Here is a 17,914-nt window from a genome sequence, read left to right as displayed (position 1 = left end):
AAAAAAAAAAAAAAAGAAGAAGAAGGAAAAAAAAGAAAATAGCTTACTGTTTATTTTTTTGTCTCAAATTATGCTTAAGTGTCTGTAAATTAAGCAGGCCAAATCAAGACCATTTCTCAGTAGGGTAAAAAGTAACATTCCTTCCCTGGGTTGAGATAGAGTAACTTACTAAGGTCTTGAAGCCATGACTGTAGTTCGTATCAAAGGCATTTCCTCTGAAATGTTACTATACCCCTTTTCTACTTATTTTTGCAGTGCTGGGATCAAATCTCAGGCCTCCTTTAAGCTAGTCAAACACCGGCCACACCCTCAGTCCTCTTTCTATTTTGATTAAACTAGAGAAAAAAGACTCGCAAACAGAACCTGAGCACACTAACAATAAGAAAGAACTTGAGAGGGCTGTAGGGCTAATTACAGGCAACATACAGGACATCCATATGATCTGGAAGAGAGAAGAGAGGCAGTAAATGGCACTTTGGAGAAAACCCTATCAGAGAATTGTAAACAGCCACACATACCACAACAAAGGCTTGGAGACCTGCAAATCACAATACAGTCATTCTGAATTTGGCCAAGACTAATGAGACCGTCTAGAGTTGATACTACTTTCTTTGCCGAAATTGACTCAGCAGGTCTTCTCCTTTTAGCTCACTTCCCAGCCTTGATTCAAACAAAAACACAGATAAACTAATCTAGCACACCCGGTACTTGATTAGTGTAGGCAGTTACTGGCTGAGCTATTGCATTGTTATTGAAGAGAAACCAGGATATTTAGAGCGTTCATCTTCCTTTAGGAGCACATAAGCAAACATTGTTATAAAGTTTTTAACCTCAGCTATACATGTACGTATACAGCTCTCTTCTCAGTCATCTTTTCTACAAAACTTTCCTAGATAAACCAGTTTTCTAATCAAGGACCTGTATTCCTATTCAGACCGTCATCCACACTTAAGTCACCACAGCCTACACCATTGAAATATTAGTTATGAACAGTCTTCCTATCTGCATTGGACAACATATTTTGATTCCTTTTGTTTGTTTCTTGAGACACGGTCCCTGTGTAGGTCTGGCTGCCCTGGAATTCACTATGCAGAGTAGGCTGGCCTTGAACTTGCAAAGATTCAAGTTCTCTTGAATCTCTGAGTACTAAGATTAAAGGTATGCACCATGTCCAGCTATCTGATTCTTTTGAACTATCCTTTTGAGCAGTGGTAGAGACTTAAGAGTAAAGAATACTTAAAGGTGGGCTGGAGAGATGGCTCAGTGGTTAAGAGCACTGACTGCTCTTCTGAAGGTCCTGAGTTCAAATCCCAGCAACCACTTGGTGGCTCACAATTATCCATAATGAGATCTGACATCTTCTTCTGGAGTGTCTGAAGACAGCTACAGTGTACTTACATATAATAATAAATAAATCTTTTTTTTTTAAAGAATACTTAAAGGTTGGGTGAATTTGGAATTAGAATAATCCAAGGACTTTTTAGATTCAAATGCCTATTTATCAGTAAGTTTTGCTATCACTTGAGATAAGAGAATGTATAGGGCCAAACAGTGCCTAGGAGTTTAAAGAAATTGGCTTCCTACCACTACGGTTCAAAGCAAAGGGTAGGTCTGAATCATGCTCAGATCCTAATCTGAACATTGTAAGGAGCCCAAATGGAATCAGAGCATCTGCCAGTCTTCCACGAATTCTCACAGGAGCCCACAAGTAACCATAAGCCCAACAAGGGGTGAACTTTAAAAGGTTGGTTTCTCTTTATTGCTCTGTTGACAGACATTAAGCAAACATGATTAACACTCCCATGCTATTATGAAGCCTTTCATTTGGTAATATGTTTCTCAACCTTTTCAATCTAAAAGTGACACAGCTGTCTGCTATCTGGCTCTGTCAGACCAGCAGCCATCAAGTACCAAGGCTAGGCTTTATTCTAAATGAAGCAATTGTCACTTTCGACTTCTTTGCTTACATAAATACAAAAATGTATAAACAGCCGGGCAGTGGTGGCGCACACCTTTGATCCCAGCACTTGGGAGGCAGACGCAGGCGGATTTCTGAGTTCGAGGCCAGCCTGGTCTACAAAGTGAGTTCCAGGACAGCCAGGGCTATGCAGAGAAACCCTGTCTCGAAAAACAACAACAACAAAAAGTATAAACAGATTCTTAAACACAGTTCATTATCTCCTTCAACCACAAATTCAGTTCTCCTAGATAATTAAAAGTCCAGCCAGGCATTAAATCATTCCAGAAGACCGAGAACACCTATGTTCCATCAGTGTCTTGGAATTTTCTATTTCTTCTAAAAACAATGTCTCTAAAATCTCAGTTAAAAACAAAACAAAACTCAGAAATAAGCCCATCTGTTAATGATATGAATAAGCAATCAGGAGGGATATTTGTGAAAAACAAACATTAAAAGCAAGGCCCAGATGACTTCAAACATAATCTTTATACTCCCTCTTCCCCAGTGTCAGAGAAACCCAAGAGAACATTACACTAAAGGGAAACTTTGCTAAATTAGGAAAGCTACATCCACAAAAAGACAGCCTCTCCTTCTTTTCACAAGACAGGCTATGCTTACTCTCCATCTCCATGCAAAACTAACTGAAACTTTAAAAGTGACCAAAGAACATGCACTGTTGAGAAGGCTCAACCTGCAGAGAGTCACTTGCAGGTGTCTGTGGAGGTCTTTCAGTCTTGTCTCCAGTCTGATGGAATCTGCACAATAAGGTGTTCGCCTTCATCACCAGCAGGAGGGAGGTTGCAGTAGAGGTGGGTAGAGAAAGCAGGCAGAGATGGCCTGAGGCCAAGGCCACAGGGGCAAGCTTGGCAAGAAGGACAACCTCCTGCCACCTACTCCCAAATTCCCTCCTCCAGAATGTTGCCAAGCAATTCTTTCCCTACCACTGGTCAAAGGTCATGTTTCCAAAGACTTCCATACACCTCGCTTTGAAACTTCCATGACTTAAACCAAAGTCTGTGTGCCGGTTGGGCCATCACATCTTTATAACACTTAAGGCTGGCTGTTATTAACAGTAGTAGATGAGAACATATTAGCAGAAAGGGAGGGGTAGGGGGAAAGTGAGAGGGAGGGGAGGGAAAAGGGGGAGGTGCCAAGCTCACTAATCTTTGCTTTTAAGCAAGCCACGTACCAAAGTGGTCCAGACCATCAATCCTTGGCTAGGTCTAAATCACAATTGTGATTTCTTGCACCTGAATTGGGGAAAAGTAGCACTGCCCACTTTCCCTCATCAATGCTGTAAGTGGAGGCAGGACACACCCCCTGCCAACCTACAACCCTCCCTCTGAGCCTGAGCTTCCCCATCCCTTTGGGGTCAACCATTAACCCGAGGGTCGCTCTGACACCCCAGCTCCCTTCTGATCCCCTGCTGACGCCTCCACTTCGGTGGTCACAGGCACCTCTAAGGCGACTCCGACTTTTGACTATGTCATCAGAACACGGGGCCCTCAACGCCCTTTGCCTTCTCTGCGCGTCCCGCCTGCACACAGTGGAGCCCGGGACCCCGCCTTCACCTCTCAGCGTCCCGGAGTCCTCAAGCCCTCAAGCTCCCACACAAGCTCGCTCCCAACGCCCCATCCTCCGGGACCCGGCTCACGCCTTAGCCCAGACTAGAGCGCAGTGCCTTCCGGCCTAGTCAAGGACACTGCCTCCTCTCCGCACACGCCGCCGGCGGCCTCGGCCTTTGGCCGGCCGGCCCCGCGCGGGACACTCACCCAAACGCGATCGGACCCTGGAAGTAGAACGAGCAAAGCAAGAGGACAGTAGACTGTGCCTCCCGCCCTCAGCAGCTTTATAGCCACCGACCCACCCGACTCCGGCAGCGCCGGGAGGGGACAGAGGGCGGGACAGCGGCTACCTCAGCCAATCACGGGACTCAGAGTCGCTCGGGAGCGCCCGCCCCCCGATCCGCTTTCTGCCAATGGGAGGAAAATGAGAGGCGGTGACTCGCTAGGGTTTCCCCTCGCTGCTGGAAGGGCGGGGTAAGGGGTGGGAACAGAGTCCGAGGACCTGGGAAGTGGGGTGAGACGGTGACGTAGGGTGGCCCGAGAACAAGCCTGCCAATGACGGGACGGCGAGAGACGGCGAGAGCCAACGGGAGCGGAGTGAGAGGTTCTCCGACCAATTGAAGGTCAGTGAGAGAAGATAGGGACCAATGGCGACTCCGCGTCCCACTCCTGGGGAGAGATGGTCAAGTGTGGGAGGTGAGTTGGTCCCCGCTTGGGAGGCTGTCAGGTTGCCTAGCAACCACAGCTTGGCTTCACCTGTAAAATATTTGAAATACTTGATTTAAATTCAGTCGTGACTCTTTCTAAGTTTCCAGAGCAGCAAAGTGCATATGCATCACAAGTTTTAGCATAATACTTCACCCAGAATTTCTAAATGTGTAAGTATTCTAAGTGTCCAATTTAAACTACCTTGGCTTTTATAGAAACTGCGACTGAGACAATAAGTAAACCTAAAATACGATATTTTAGGATATAGGAGTGAATAAGAATGATGCAGGTCTTGTCTGAGAAGGAAGGTCTATACAAATCAGTATTGTTTGTTGTTTTGTTGTTTTCGGTTGTTTTGTTTTTTTTTTTAAATTTTATTATTTTGGCACTTGGTCTAAACAGAAACTGTACTGCTTAGCTTTGGTGAGGTTGAATGAGTGAGGTTCAGAACTGTATTACTAACTCTTCTTTTTATCATTAAATACATTTAAAAAAATTTTATTGGGTATTTTCTTTACTTACATTTCAAATGTTATCCCCTTTCCTGGTTTCCCCTCTGAAAAACACCCTCCCACTATCACCTCCCCTCTCCCCTGGCTCACAAACCCACCCACTCCTGCTTCCTGGCCCTGGCATTCCCACACTGGAGCATAGAGTTTCTATAGGACAAAGGGCCTCTCCTCCCATTGATGTCCGACTACACTATCCTCTGCTGCATATGCAGCTGGAGCCATGAGTCCCACCATGTGTGCTCTTTGGTTGGTGGTTTAGTCCCTGGGAGCTCTGGGGGTACTGGTTAGTTCATATTGTTGTTCTTCCTATGAGGCTGCAAACCCCTTCAACATCTTGAGTCCTTCTGGTTCCTTCATTGGGAACCCTATGCTCAGTCCAGCTGTGAGCATCCACTAAGGTATTTGTCAGGCACAATTCTTCTTATGTTAATTCCATTACCCCTCCAAGAACTGTGGATAAGGGCTATTGATAATTCATTGTTTCGTAGCACTACTGCTGTGTGAAGTTTATTGTACACTACAGATGCTAACTTGCTAAGCAAAACAGGCCTTGCCCCAAAGGGAATGCCTAGCAAGAGGTGTCATTGTATTTGTTTGGTCTTATCTGAGCTAAATATGGGTAACCATGGCTGGAAACATGAGTATGTGTTTCCCCGAAAGACGTGTTCCACTACAAAAGAAGCTGCGTGAACTGTTAGAGCTTTAGAACAAAAACAGTGAATGCATTTACAAAATGCATGGTGATGATGGCAGGTGTGGAGTTACAGTGTTCAGGAGGCCTCCTGTGCTATGTGGTGACATTTTTCATTTGGGTTGGTGAAAAGCCGTTACGTGCTTTGTTACTACATTTGGAAGCTGTTTTCTGATAGTCAAAAGGAGAGCAGGTCAGAGATACAGAGGAGGGTGGCGAGGAGCTATAAGGTGTGGAGGGATTATCTTAAGGTCCTTTTGGCCCTGGGTCATCAACATTCCAAGTCCCCCATAAACGCAAAGTTCTAATCAGCCGGACTACAAGATCTTCAACTGTAGCTCTTTTGAAAAATATTGGTTCACATGATCCCGTAACACAGTCTCAACAGTAAAGTATCAAAATATGTTGGATATGGAACCACTGTGAAGGAATGGCCTAAATGCTCAGAGAGCAGGGGCCATTCAATCAACTGCCATTACTCCCTCATATTGCTCTTGATACCCATTTTATCCTAGAATAAAACAGCTTAAAGCTACTAGATGATAAACAAAGAGAAAGGCCTTGCTTGGTTGTGGTAAGCAGCATTTTGGGTGGGGCCGGTGAGCTAAATTTCCTGGCTAATTGGAATGTTTTGAAAGGCAGGAAGGATAAACACAAGAAAGAAGAGCTTTGTTCTTGAAAAGGGATTTCGAATAATTCTAAGTGTAGAGTGAGAAAAGATTAGCCAGCTCGTTATGAGGACAAACATCTTACACAAGCTGAAGTTCCCACCAGGCACACAGTGCCCTTTTGATCTAAGTAATTTTCAGTTTAGCAAGGCTGAGCAATGAACAAAATAGACTAGTAAGGGCTGGGCAGTGGTGGCGCACGCCTTTAATCCCAGCACTTGGGAGGCAGAGGCAGGCAGATTTCTGAGTTCCAGGCCAGCCTGGTCTACAGAGTGAGTTCCAGGACAGCCAAGGCTACACAGAGAAACCCTGTCTCGATACCCCCCCCCCCAAAAAAAAAAAAAATGGGCTGAAGATATGGCTCAACGATTAAGAGCACTGACTGCTCTTCTAGAGGTCCTGAGTTCAATTCCCAGCAACCATATGGTAGCTCACAACCATCTGTAAGGGGATCTGATGCCCTCTTCTGGTGTGTCTGAAGACAGCTACAGTATACTCATATAAATAAAATAAATAAATCTTTAAAAAAGTCAAGATTTTATAAAATATTATAGTATCTTACACTAGACTAAGAAAATACCAACTGTTATACAAATGATGGCACTATATGCATATACTTATTATGCAAAAGGTTAAGTTTTATTTTTGTTTTTTGTTCTTTTGTTTTATTTATTTTTTGTTTTTTTTAAGTTTTCTTCCAGAAATATTTTAATAAGAGTTGGCCTTTTCCAAGAAACACCTATTACATGTTCATCAGTAAATAAGAACTGGAACAAAATAGAAAATTTACCATATGGCTATGATTTAAAGAAAAAAAATGCAGACCCTTAGTCAAGTCTGATATTCAACTAGATCTTTTTTATGGACTCCATCAGGGACCCAGATGGACAGCAGGACAGATAGACAGCAGAACATAATGTGGTTACAAACAGGTCCACTGAGGTCCAAGGCCTCACAGAAGCACCTTCCTCAAACGCATTCCACGTCTGAGGCGTGGCTTTAAGATAATGCAGAACAATCTTGACATGACATGTATATGTACACATGACCAATGAGAGTTCTGCAGTCCCCCACATACTCTGAATCTGATAACACATCTAGACTCTTCCTTACTTTTCTTAAACAATAGCCAGAACTGGAATCAAAGATAGAGTGAAGGCAAGGTTTGGCTTGGTTTTGTTTTGGAGGATTTTTTTTCTTGTAGGGGGATTTTTTTTGTGATTTTCTTTCTTTCTTTCTCTCTTTCTTCCTTTTTCTTCTTTTCCCTCTTTTACAAATATAAATAAAACATAAAAACTTTCTAACTCAAAAAAAATTTTTTTTGAGTAGTTCAACAGAAGTCCTTCACGGTGTTCTAGACACTTACAGGCTGTGTCACAATTTAAAATTGAAGGGTAAAAATTGAAATTTACAACTGTTTGGTAGTCACATGTCCAAAGAACAAAGTTCTGGAAATACCTTTTATTCAGTTAAGACTTGAATTTTTCTTCAAAGCATAAAGGCCAATATCCTGCTTATGACTTGTTAACAATTAATAGCTATGTTCTATCTATTAAGATGCTCTGCGGGCAGTGGTGGTGCACACCTTTAATTCCAGCACTTGGGAGGCAGAGGCAGGCGAATTTCTGAGTTTGAGGCCAGCCTGGTTTACATAGTGAGTTCCAGGACAGCCAGGGCTCGAGACAGAAACTCTGTCTCGAGAAACATAAATAAATAAATAAATAAATAAATAAATACAACCCAAAAGATGTTCTAAACTTCAGTGATAAACATTGTTAGTTAAGCACTTTACATGTCATTCATCAAAGGGAGTATGCTCTGTTGTAGTGCCCTACTCTGAAAGGAAAATGAAACTTGCTAAGGATCCAGGAGATGTAATAATAAGGTTCAGTATTGTAAATTCACCCTTTGCGTTACCCTTTGTTCTGTGGCAGAAACTGCATAAGACCTATGCTGTTAATATGTCAACCATTAATTACGTGAGATGTGCTGTAAAAGCCATTCCAGATCTCAAAAACTTGATGTATACACACACACACACAGAGCAGGAGTGGGCTGTGATGGTTAAATATTTCAACCACTTAAAATTAGTTACATATTGTAATGATAACATTTTGCTTATCTTGGGTTAAATAAATATATTATTGACATTTTTGTTTTTTAGTGTAGTTACCCCAAACTGTAAAAATATGCCTGTAGCTTCTGTTTGTGACTCTCATGTGTTCTAAACACAGGAAAAAGAATGGGAAAATACAGTCTCTGTCCCCAAGGAGTATGTAATCAAGTGTAGAAGTTGGGGAAAGGGAGAGAACGGGGTGGAGGGCTGGGTTTCATTCAACAACACAAAGATAAACTATATCTATCATTTGCTGCCCTACTTTTTCTGTATGAAATCTGAGCTTTCTAGTTTCTACCTCAGGTCACCTGTAGGAAAGAGTAGAGCCGGGACCTTCAGGTTCACCCATGAAAGGGATATGTCTTGTCTGCTTTAAGAATGAAGTCAATTAAATGTTTAATTTTACAATAGGGCTTCTTCTTCTCCTTCTCCTCCTCCTCCTCCTTCTCCTCCTCCTCCTCCTCCTCCTCCATCTTCAGCTGTCTACTTGGTAAGATGGGCTCTATGGAGCTTTCTGTTGATATTTCATCAGCAGAGGGGTTCAATCTCAGTTATGGGCTTGTGTATTGGCTCTTCATCCTAATTCATAAAATGGTAAGACTCACTATATCTATCATTTGCTGCCCTACTTAGTAATCTACCCTCAGCTGCCTCACAACGGCACTCAATGAGACGTTCACTGTTTTGTTTTGTTTTGTTTTGCAACAAAACCCTTCAAGCTGACCAGCTAGGTTTCCCAAAGAACTCCTAGCGTCAATCCTTCTATGTTACCCAATGTTAGGGAGCTTTAGGCCTTCTTACTACCTGATGGCCCAATAGTTTTTCAGGCTTATTGCTAAGCTCCAAAGTAGGCACAAGGTTCCATGGAAGATAATCTTCCTTCCACAGGCCCTGGGAGAATTCTTAATGGGAAGTGAGCTGAAAATTCGATACCCTGCGCATGCCCACCAACAACTCAGTCTCATCTCTAACACTACTTCTCTCTCAAGTGTTATAACTTGTCCTTCCTTACGCTGTCCCCGAGAGCCTTGCAATGGTAGAAGCAGGCTTTAAAGGTATTTTTCAAGTAGTGCAACTATCAATGACCGTATAGCTCAACTGCTGTACAAAGAAGCATGCCCAGAGGACAGTAGAAGTTCAAAGGAAGTGTATTTAACCCAGCTGGCTAGTTAAGGCTTTCCGGAACAGATGGTACTCATCATTTATCACATTCGTAAATCTTTACAGAGGTTTGTTGTCAAGTTCAAGAGTTTCATGTGGGAAACAAGAAAAAAGAAGTTTCTGACTTTATCCAGGTTAGTGGCTGAAGACAGAACATTACAAGAGAAATAGAGTAAACGTGCTAAGTTGTCTTTCAGTGATACTCTGAGGAAAATAATTCATAGTGCTAAAACAGAACAAGACTATAAAGTGAGGGCATACAGGAGATGGTTAGGAAAGATCCCCTTCTTGAGAGCTGCAAAATACACTCAGATTCAAACTGCCTCTGTTGTTTCTGTTTGTCACTACTGAATCCTTACCCACCTAGACTTGGAGGACCCTCATTCCAGGGACCCCTATACTGACTGGGGTGGTCCGTGGCATAAGTCTCTTGGAGAGAACAAAGAACTGTCTCATTGACTTTTGCAGACATCACATTGGGCAAAAGTGCATCATGTGCCCCTTCCTGAATATGCCATGAAGGGTCATGGTTAGCTTCAGCTCTTCCTAAAAACACTCAAAATTTTGTTCATGGAGAAGAAGATATAAATGGCTGAATGATACCGGCTTTTACTGTGTAATGTGGACAGTTCCCCAGTAAGGGAGTTTCCCTACCAGTTAGTTCACTTTAGCAGCCTCCTTCTGTGTGTGGAAGTCTATGCCTGAAGGCTCCATGGAGTTGAATAATCAAAGAAGTCTCTGCTAGGAATGGGCTTTTATTATGGCCCTTCTGAAAGCCAATTGACTGCTGGTTAACTTGAATTGGTGGTCCTATTTACTGGTATATTGGTCAGTACTCTACTCTTTTGACTAGAAACTAATTTTTTGACATTAATTTATTCGTATGTGGGTGCACACGGTATGGTGTGCGTGCAGAAGTGAGGGGATAGCCTCTGGGCTTCAGTCCTTTCCTATACCATTCTTGTTCCAGGAACTGGACTCAGGGCTTAGACTTGGCTGCCGTGCTGAGGTTCCCATGTACGATGGGTGCATGAGTCACGAGTGTGCTGGAGCAACAGTGATCTTCTTTGGGAACTGAAGGAGGGAAAGAGGGGGGTCTTGGGTACTACTGTGTCCTTCCAGGGTATTTCTCTCTTGACCTGAACACCTCCCACTGACACCCACCCCTGGAAAGTGACACCACTTCACTGGGAACCAAACCTTTAACACAAAGCCCTGGGGGGAACATTTAAGATGTGACCACACAAATGTACTACTATTTCCTGTTTCCAGAATGTCTCCCTCTGGTGATTTGTTTTTATTCAGGAGGGTCCATCCTTGCTCAAAACCCCCATCTATACACACTTAGCACTTAAAAGTAAGAGAAAATCCATGTTTCTACAGGGGTTAGTTTCGAGTGGGGTGGGAAGGAGTCAGAAAAAGAAATATAATAAAACGTATGAACAATTTGATTCCCAATTCATAATGTTGCCTGATAACAGTACTATCAAGCGAAAATTAGCATGGACGTATTGCCTCATGACTCTAGATTTACTCTGTGACATGGTTAGCTTAAAAAAAGGAATTCTGGAACCTTAAAAGGTATTTTTCTTTCAGAGGCATCACAGTTTTACACTTTAGGTCAGTAGTGACAGGTTAGAAAGACATTACAAGAGAAACAGCTTCCCAGGGGCTCAGAGCAGGCCGGCTGGGATGGTGGCACTTGAGGCAGGTGGCTGCCTTTCCTTGCACTGGCTCCCAGCCTTCAGCAACTTCATATTTTTCTGCCACTGGTGAGTCCCAGCCACTTTCCCTGGCAACTTAGTGGATGTGCTTCCAGCAAATTCCAGAAAACAGGACACCACAGTGACACCTGCGTCTTTCAGTGAGGTCTAGCCAGGCTCTCCTGCACCCTGAGCCCAGCTTAGCCTGTGGTAGAGGAATCCTCTTCTGTTGGTTGCCTCGCTCAGGGATAGCTGCTGCTTCTCAGATCTGCTATTTCTACATCCTCTAAAGTTAGTCTATCCCCTCCTCAATTAATTAAGCCTCTTATTTAGTTCATTCCTTTCTTTAAAAAAGATTTATTTATTTATTTCATGTATGTGAGTACACTGTTGCTGTCTTCAGACACACAAGAGGGAATCAGATCCCCATTACATATGGTTGTGAGCCACCATGTGGGTGCTAGGAATTGAACTCAGGACCCTCTGGAAGAGCAGTCTGTGCTTTTAACCGCTGAGCCATCTCTCCAGCCCCTTGTCCATACTTTGTATTGAACTTTTCTGTTTAAATGGCTGTGTGTTTTCTGCTTTGATTGGGTCTAGACAGAGAGAAGAAAATATGCTAAATAAACAAAATATGTATATGGAGCAATTTTCATGAATCTATTAGAGTTAAGCCTTAAAGGAACAGTTCTGTCAAGTTCTGAAACAAAACTTGTAATGGGATTAAATTATTGCCTTTATTGCTGCTAAGAGTGAAGATAAAAAACCACAGCCTTCCTGATGCCAAGCGTCAGAGTGACAGGCTCGTCCTTCAGATGCAGGTAGACCAGGTCAGGCATCTTTCGGATGGAGAAGGCTGATGCTGGCAGCTTCCCAGGTGGCAGGGAGCTACCAAGGATGGGGAGGGCCTGGGTCACACCTACCTGCCTGAGTTCTTCCATCCATTAGATGAGTCAGTCCTTCTTCTAAGGGAAAGAAGCCTCTGGGTGTCTGGTAGGGATGGGGTGGAATGGCCAGGTAGCATACAGTAATGCCTTCTGTATGACTCCCCTTCTACAGAGTTCACACCATTTCCACATTACTTCTGTGGATTTCACAAAGACCAAATAAAACAAAACATAAGCATGTTTTTTTGTTTTTATTTTTAAAAATCACAGTTAGTGTGGACATGTACCTATATGTGTGTGAATGTGTACGTACATGTATAGGGGTCAGAAGACTGCTTTGACCATGTGGAACCTGGAGATCAAACTTGTCAGGTTCGTTGGCAAATACCTTTATCCTCTAAGTCTATTTTGTTTTGTTTTGTCTTTTTTAAAGATAGACTACTCTTTTTAAATTTTTGTTATTTTATTATTTATATGTATGTATATGGTGTGTGCACAGTTGAACAAGCTGTTACTCTCACCCTTATTCTGTTGAGACAGGGTCTCTCACTGAACCCAGAGCTAGACTTCAAGCCCCAGCAATCCTCCCGCCTCCCTCCCAGTCCCCCAGTCCTGGGGATACAGGAGGAAGTGGCCTTGATGCCTGGCTTTTCACACAGGTGATGGGGATTGAACTCAGGCCCTTCTGCTTGTGTAGCAAGCATTCTTACCAGCTGAGCCTTACTTAAAATGCCGTGTGCGTAGCCTCCCGGTGCCTGTGTATGGGATAAAATAATGTCAGGGGCTGTTTTGACTTAACACAGAAATGTAACCATAGAGAGTTCTCACTGTAGCTGACTCTGGCTGGTTTAAACAGAAAGGAGATTTATTGAAATAATGCCGAGCATCTCAGATAATTTGGAAAAGGCTGGAGAGACATGGAGGGTGGTAGGGTGTCTGGTCACCCAACAGAGGGATCAGAGGCCTCTCCAGGACACTGAGGTTGTGGTTTGTGTCACCAGTTCTAGATCTTTTAGCTACAGTGACAAGACGTTCCCAGACTGCCTTGCTTCTTTGCCACAGGAGCTGAAGTGGGAACATCTGACTACTGAAGCCACAAGTGTGCTTTGGCTCAGCCTGTGGAGTGACATGAAAGAGAGATTATTTGCTGCTCTGATCTTCTGTTTGTGGGAAGAAGAGACCAAAAACCATTCTGGAAATGGGGTGGGGGGAGGCTCAGTAGTTAAAGTGCAAGTGTGAGGGACCCCAGTTCAGATCATCGGGTTCCACAAAAGCTGGAAGCAGGAGCCAGGTCCAGGTCAGTAAGCTCAGTACTCCCAGAGTGAGAGAAGAGGCAGAAGCAGGCAAGTCCCCAAAAGTTACAGGCTCAATATCCAGGCATATGCAGTGGTGAATAACCAGAGACCCTGCCTCGAACAAGGTGAAAGGCAAGGGCATGATTTGTCCTGTGACCTCCATGTGTAAGCATACAGTGTGCTTGAAGTCAATCTCTCTCTCAATCTCTCTCTCTCACACACACACACATACACACACACACACACACAGGGGTGGGGTGGAGACAGACACAGAAAAAAAATTAAAAAAAAAAACAGACTAAAAAAAACCATTCTCAGGAAATTCTTTGAATGTGCGGATTAGGGCTAATCACAAACAATATCTGGCTTACCTGCACTTATCGCAGTGCTTTATGAATAAAATAGGTCGTGGCTTCTGTTTTTAAATAACTGTCAAGAAGTTAATAAAGCAATTTTTGTTTCATTCCAAATACACGAATCACATAAAAAAATATTAAGGTCCCACACTATTTCATACATGGTCACTACTTTTTAAAGCGAGAACTATTTAGTATATAGACACAGTGATTTAGAGTATCCCTCAGCTGATACTGAGCCTCAGGCCAGTATTGAAAGATGGCAGCCAAATGTTCACTTTTCCCTTCCTTTCTTGTTAAGTCTTCAGCTTTGTTAACTGTCTATTGATAACTAGTTGAGCAGGCCAACCCATAACTAGTCTTTAACATTTACTATCATATGGTAGTAATTTTGGGAGGGAATTTATGCTGGAATATAGAAAGTTACTATTTTAAAATAAGTTTCAAAGTGACCTTTGGTGTGTCAGGCCGGAGCTATGGAAACATGATAACCACTTTTTCCCCTTTAAGGGCAGCACATTGTAAATCCAAACAATGCATCCTGGCTTGCACAAGCTATCTTCAGTAAGCACTTGTCAGCATTTCTTTTGTTCATTGATATCTTGCATGATAACCATCATTTCATCTTCATGCATAAAATTAAAATACGGAAAATATTAAGGAAAATTGGAAAGATGTTCGTGATGGTCCATGTTCTTGGTTCTGTATGTTGCTAGTCTGCAGTTTCCCAGGCAATCATGTTTGACACCAGCATTCTGATTGCATCATAATGAGGATCATAAACTTGACTGATGAGCATTTACTTCTGAGCCTATTTAGTCAAAGCTGGCTACTAAGCCCACAGGCAAACTACCAAATCCTCACCCATGATCACTTTCTCAGAAAAACAGAGTCTGTTGGGAAAGGCTTCAAAGGTCAAGGTACTCATCTGTCTCTCTCAGATGCTACCACCACACCTCTTCCCTGGACACAACTCTGTTCTTTTTTGTTTGTTTGTTTTTCGAGACAGGGTTTCTCTGTGTAGCCCTGGCTGTCCTGGAACTCACTTTGTAGACCAGGCTGGCCTCGAACTCAGAAATCCGCCTGCTTCTGCCTCCCAAGTGCTGGGATTAAAGGGGACAACTCTGTTCTTTATAGGGTGTAGCAGAAAAATGGAAAGAGCCCAGAGGAGCTGTGCTCAAATCTTAGCTTTGTCACTTATGTGGGCAAATGACTTGAAGTTTTTGAGGTTTGGTTCTTCAGTGGTGAATTGAGAATGGTATCTCTTTGGAGGTTAATAAGTACTATATTGTACCTGAGATACCTATCACCACACCTAGAAATTAGTAGGTGTTCCATAGGGGGTTACTGAACCATCTAGTAGCTGTTATTGCAATGTTAACAAGTGATTAGCTGAGCTAGAGGCCTAGTAAAGGGCAGGCATTCTGTTAGAGTCACTTCCACTCCCCAGACTGGAATAGAGGAAAAATCTAGCATATGGGTCAAAGTTTATATATCCCCCATTTTTAGGATTTGCCGCTGCTCTTTTGGTATGGGCGACTGAATGCGAATGCCTAGCCTTTCCTGTTATTTTTAGGTTAACCTCAGCCTTCTTGCAGTCCGGTTAACTCCAGAGTTTAGCTAAACGTCAAGTCTGGCTAACTTGAGTTCTTTAAGTAGGCTCACTCACTTTTTCTCGTGTCTGTTATAGTTTATGTCTCCCTCAGGTCTTTGCACTTGCTGTTCTTTCTACAGCGCCCAGAGCTCAGATGACTGCTGCGTTTATAACTCAGCTCAACTGCAGCAAGAAACAGATGTTTTCTTTATCGTTGGATTGCTTTTCTTGTTGCCATGAACAGCATACATAACAAGACTCCACTTTGGAGAGGAAGAGATTATCTGACTTCAGTTCAAGAGGCAGCATCCCATCATAGTGGCAGGGAAAACATAGCAGTGGGTACCTGAGGGGTCACATGGCAGCTGCAGTTAGGAAGCCGAGGGGAGCCAGGAAGTGAGTTCAAGCTATGAAATCTCAAACCTCCCCTTAGTGACCCTATTCTTCCCACAGGCTCCCTGTCTTAAAATTTCCACAGTCTTCTAAAACTGCATCCCCACTTAGGAACCGATTGTTCAAACACATGAAGCTCTGGGAGATAGGTCACATTCAAACCACACAATCATCTTTATGTCACTTTGCCCCTCTTCCTTAGCCAAACTATTCTGTCTTACTCTGAGTTAGTTTTCAAGGACAGATCACAAAGGGGTGGGGGGACCTTTAAAAGTTTCCCAAATTGTAGGCAACAAACCCCTAAGCAACACACCTAGATGTTGCTTTGAATGTGTTAGATGAGGCTATCCACCTGTGCATCCTCTGGTACTACCAACTGCTTTTGAAAATTCCAAATATTATAGTGGTGGATTTCTAATTTTACCCAAAGGTTCCTGAAAATCTGGAGGTAAATTTTTTACACTCTCTGCTGTTCTCATAGAAACACCGAGAAATGTTCTTTTCAGATAGCTTGTGATACACCAGATGATGCTGGTGTGATCTGTTAGGTTTTTACCACTTTACAATTTTTTTTAAATTCTTTTACTGTTTTAGGCTTCCTATGCTTATAGACCTATGTTTGTAGAAGACACATGTAGTAGCATTGTACAGTTGATTTTCACAAGGGAACAGATGTCTTACTATGTTACTGGGGCCTAGTGCCCAGGCCCAAAGACGGTAGAAATGAGATTGGTCAGGAAAAGCTTTTATTGGGACTTAATCTTAGATGGGAGATGTAGCTTGGATCAGGTGGTGGCTTCCTAAAACAGGGGAACAGGGATATAGTTACAAGAGCAGTTGCTGCCCAAAGTTCCCATCTAGATCCTTCATTAAAAACAAAGAGTTAAGACACAAGACTGTCTTGTCTTAGTTTCTCAGCATCGACCGACATTTAGTTGTAGGCAGCTTTGACTTCAGACCTCTGTCTTCATGGATTGTGTTTCCACCCTCACCGGGCCTATTGAGGCCCTATCTCACCTGGCAGGGGGAGGGAATCCTTCTTACCCAGTTATCTCTGAAGCACTCCTCTCTCAGGGATCAGCCAGCAATACAGAACCCACAACAGGAGCACAATAAGAGATTTACCTCAAGGAATTGGCCTCTGTAGTATCTTACCTTATAATCTTCTTTAATGTTACCTTACTCTATTCCTTAGTTATATCTAAAAATAAAACTCTCAGCAATACGTACATTAGCGTTTGATTGAATAACCAGGGACTGTAACATCCTCTAGGTGACACCTAAAACTCACATGAAACCTCTCGTGGAGGTTGGGATGGGAGACATCTTAACTCTCGGGTCCACCTTGGAGACTCATTTGATTTCCATGCACACCACACTGATTCTTGCTGTGAGAGAGAAGTGAACCTCAGGTAGAATCTCCCTGATATCTTAACTCTCCCTCCTGTGCTCTGTAAGTGAGTGTTGAGGATATCTCTTGGCCTCTCTGGTTCTTACATAGTCTACAGGTTCTCTGGCGGCAGAGTCACCTGAGGCATGCCCCGTTCTTCTCACCTCACCTATTTCATGATCCTCCTGGCTGGGATGAATGTTTCTTTAAGACCCCATCCCCACAGACAACTCTTGTGGTTTTTTTTTTTCTCTCTCTCTCTCCTCCTTACTCACGTCCTTCTAAAGCTCAAATATTTCTGTGAGTAGAAAGGACAAGAAGAAAAGGGAAGTTTTAACATTGCTTCAAACTCTTCACAGTTTAATCTAACTCAGTGAAACAAAGTTTCACGATATAAAAATATCTGAGAGATAAGATCACATTATCCTGTTACTCAGTTGAGGCATCACCATCCTAGTAATCAAAAAATATCTTTATTCAGTGTGACCTCTAGGGACCTAAGGTTGCTATCCCAACTGTGCTCACTAAAGAAGTCCTGTTTCTGGCCTCTTGTTATCTTAGTTCAAGGCCTATGTGAAGCGCTGCTCATACATCCCCCTGTTTCTACTGCTGATAGTCCCTGATGTCACTACTCCAGCCTTGTGAGTATACAACTCCTTCCATAGCTGCTTATTTTGAAGTACAAAACACGGAGTCCTCAATTTTCCCAAACTGACGCTGGAGCCACACTGCAGTTACAGTTACGGGTACTCAAGAAATGGGGCCGGGTGTGGTGGCGCACGCCTTTAATCCCAGCACTCGGGAGGCAGAGGCGGGCGAATTTTGGAGTTCGAGGCCAGCCTGGTCTACAAAGTGAGCTCCAGGACAGCCAGGGCTATACAGAGAAACCCTGTCTCGAAAAACCAAAAAAAAAAA

General features: G+C 43.1%; 1 protein-coding gene and 1 long non-coding RNA gene across 3 annotated transcripts in view; both read right to left on the bottom strand.

Moving 5' to 3' along the window:
• Hmgcs1 (3-hydroxy-3-methylglutaryl-CoA synthase 1) overlaps positions 1 to 3,890 on the bottom strand; it is an 18,225-nt gene extending 14,335 nt beyond the window's left edge. For both annotated transcript variants that reach the window (XM_021179992.2, XM_021179993.2), the window contains exon 1: positions 3,733 to 3,890. The gene's annotated coding sequence lies outside the window, so the exon portion shown is untranslated. The remainder of the gene's footprint in view (positions 1 to 3,732) is intronic.
• Positions 3,891 to 12,822: 8,932 nt separating this feature from the next.
• On the bottom strand, positions 12,823 to 14,312 carry LOC110308681. The gene is made up of 3 exons (XR_002379596.1): positions 14,076 to 14,312; positions 13,638 to 13,695; positions 12,823 to 13,087 (listed from the first exon to the last, which is right to left on the bottom strand). It is a non-coding gene; the product is annotated as an uncharacterized LOC110308681 (long non-coding RNA).
• Positions 14,313 to 17,914: the final 3,602 nt, after the last annotated feature.

The sequence above is a fragment of the Mus caroli genome, chromosome 13 (genome assembly GCF_900094665.2).
Source record: "Mus caroli chromosome 13, CAROLI_EIJ_v1.1, whole genome shotgun sequence".
In the NCBI taxonomy this organism is placed as follows: Eukaryota; Metazoa; Chordata; class Mammalia; order Rodentia; family Muridae; genus Mus; species Mus caroli.
The sequence above is the reverse complement of the archived record's forward strand: the minus strand, read 5'-3'. Positions and strand labels throughout refer to the sequence as shown.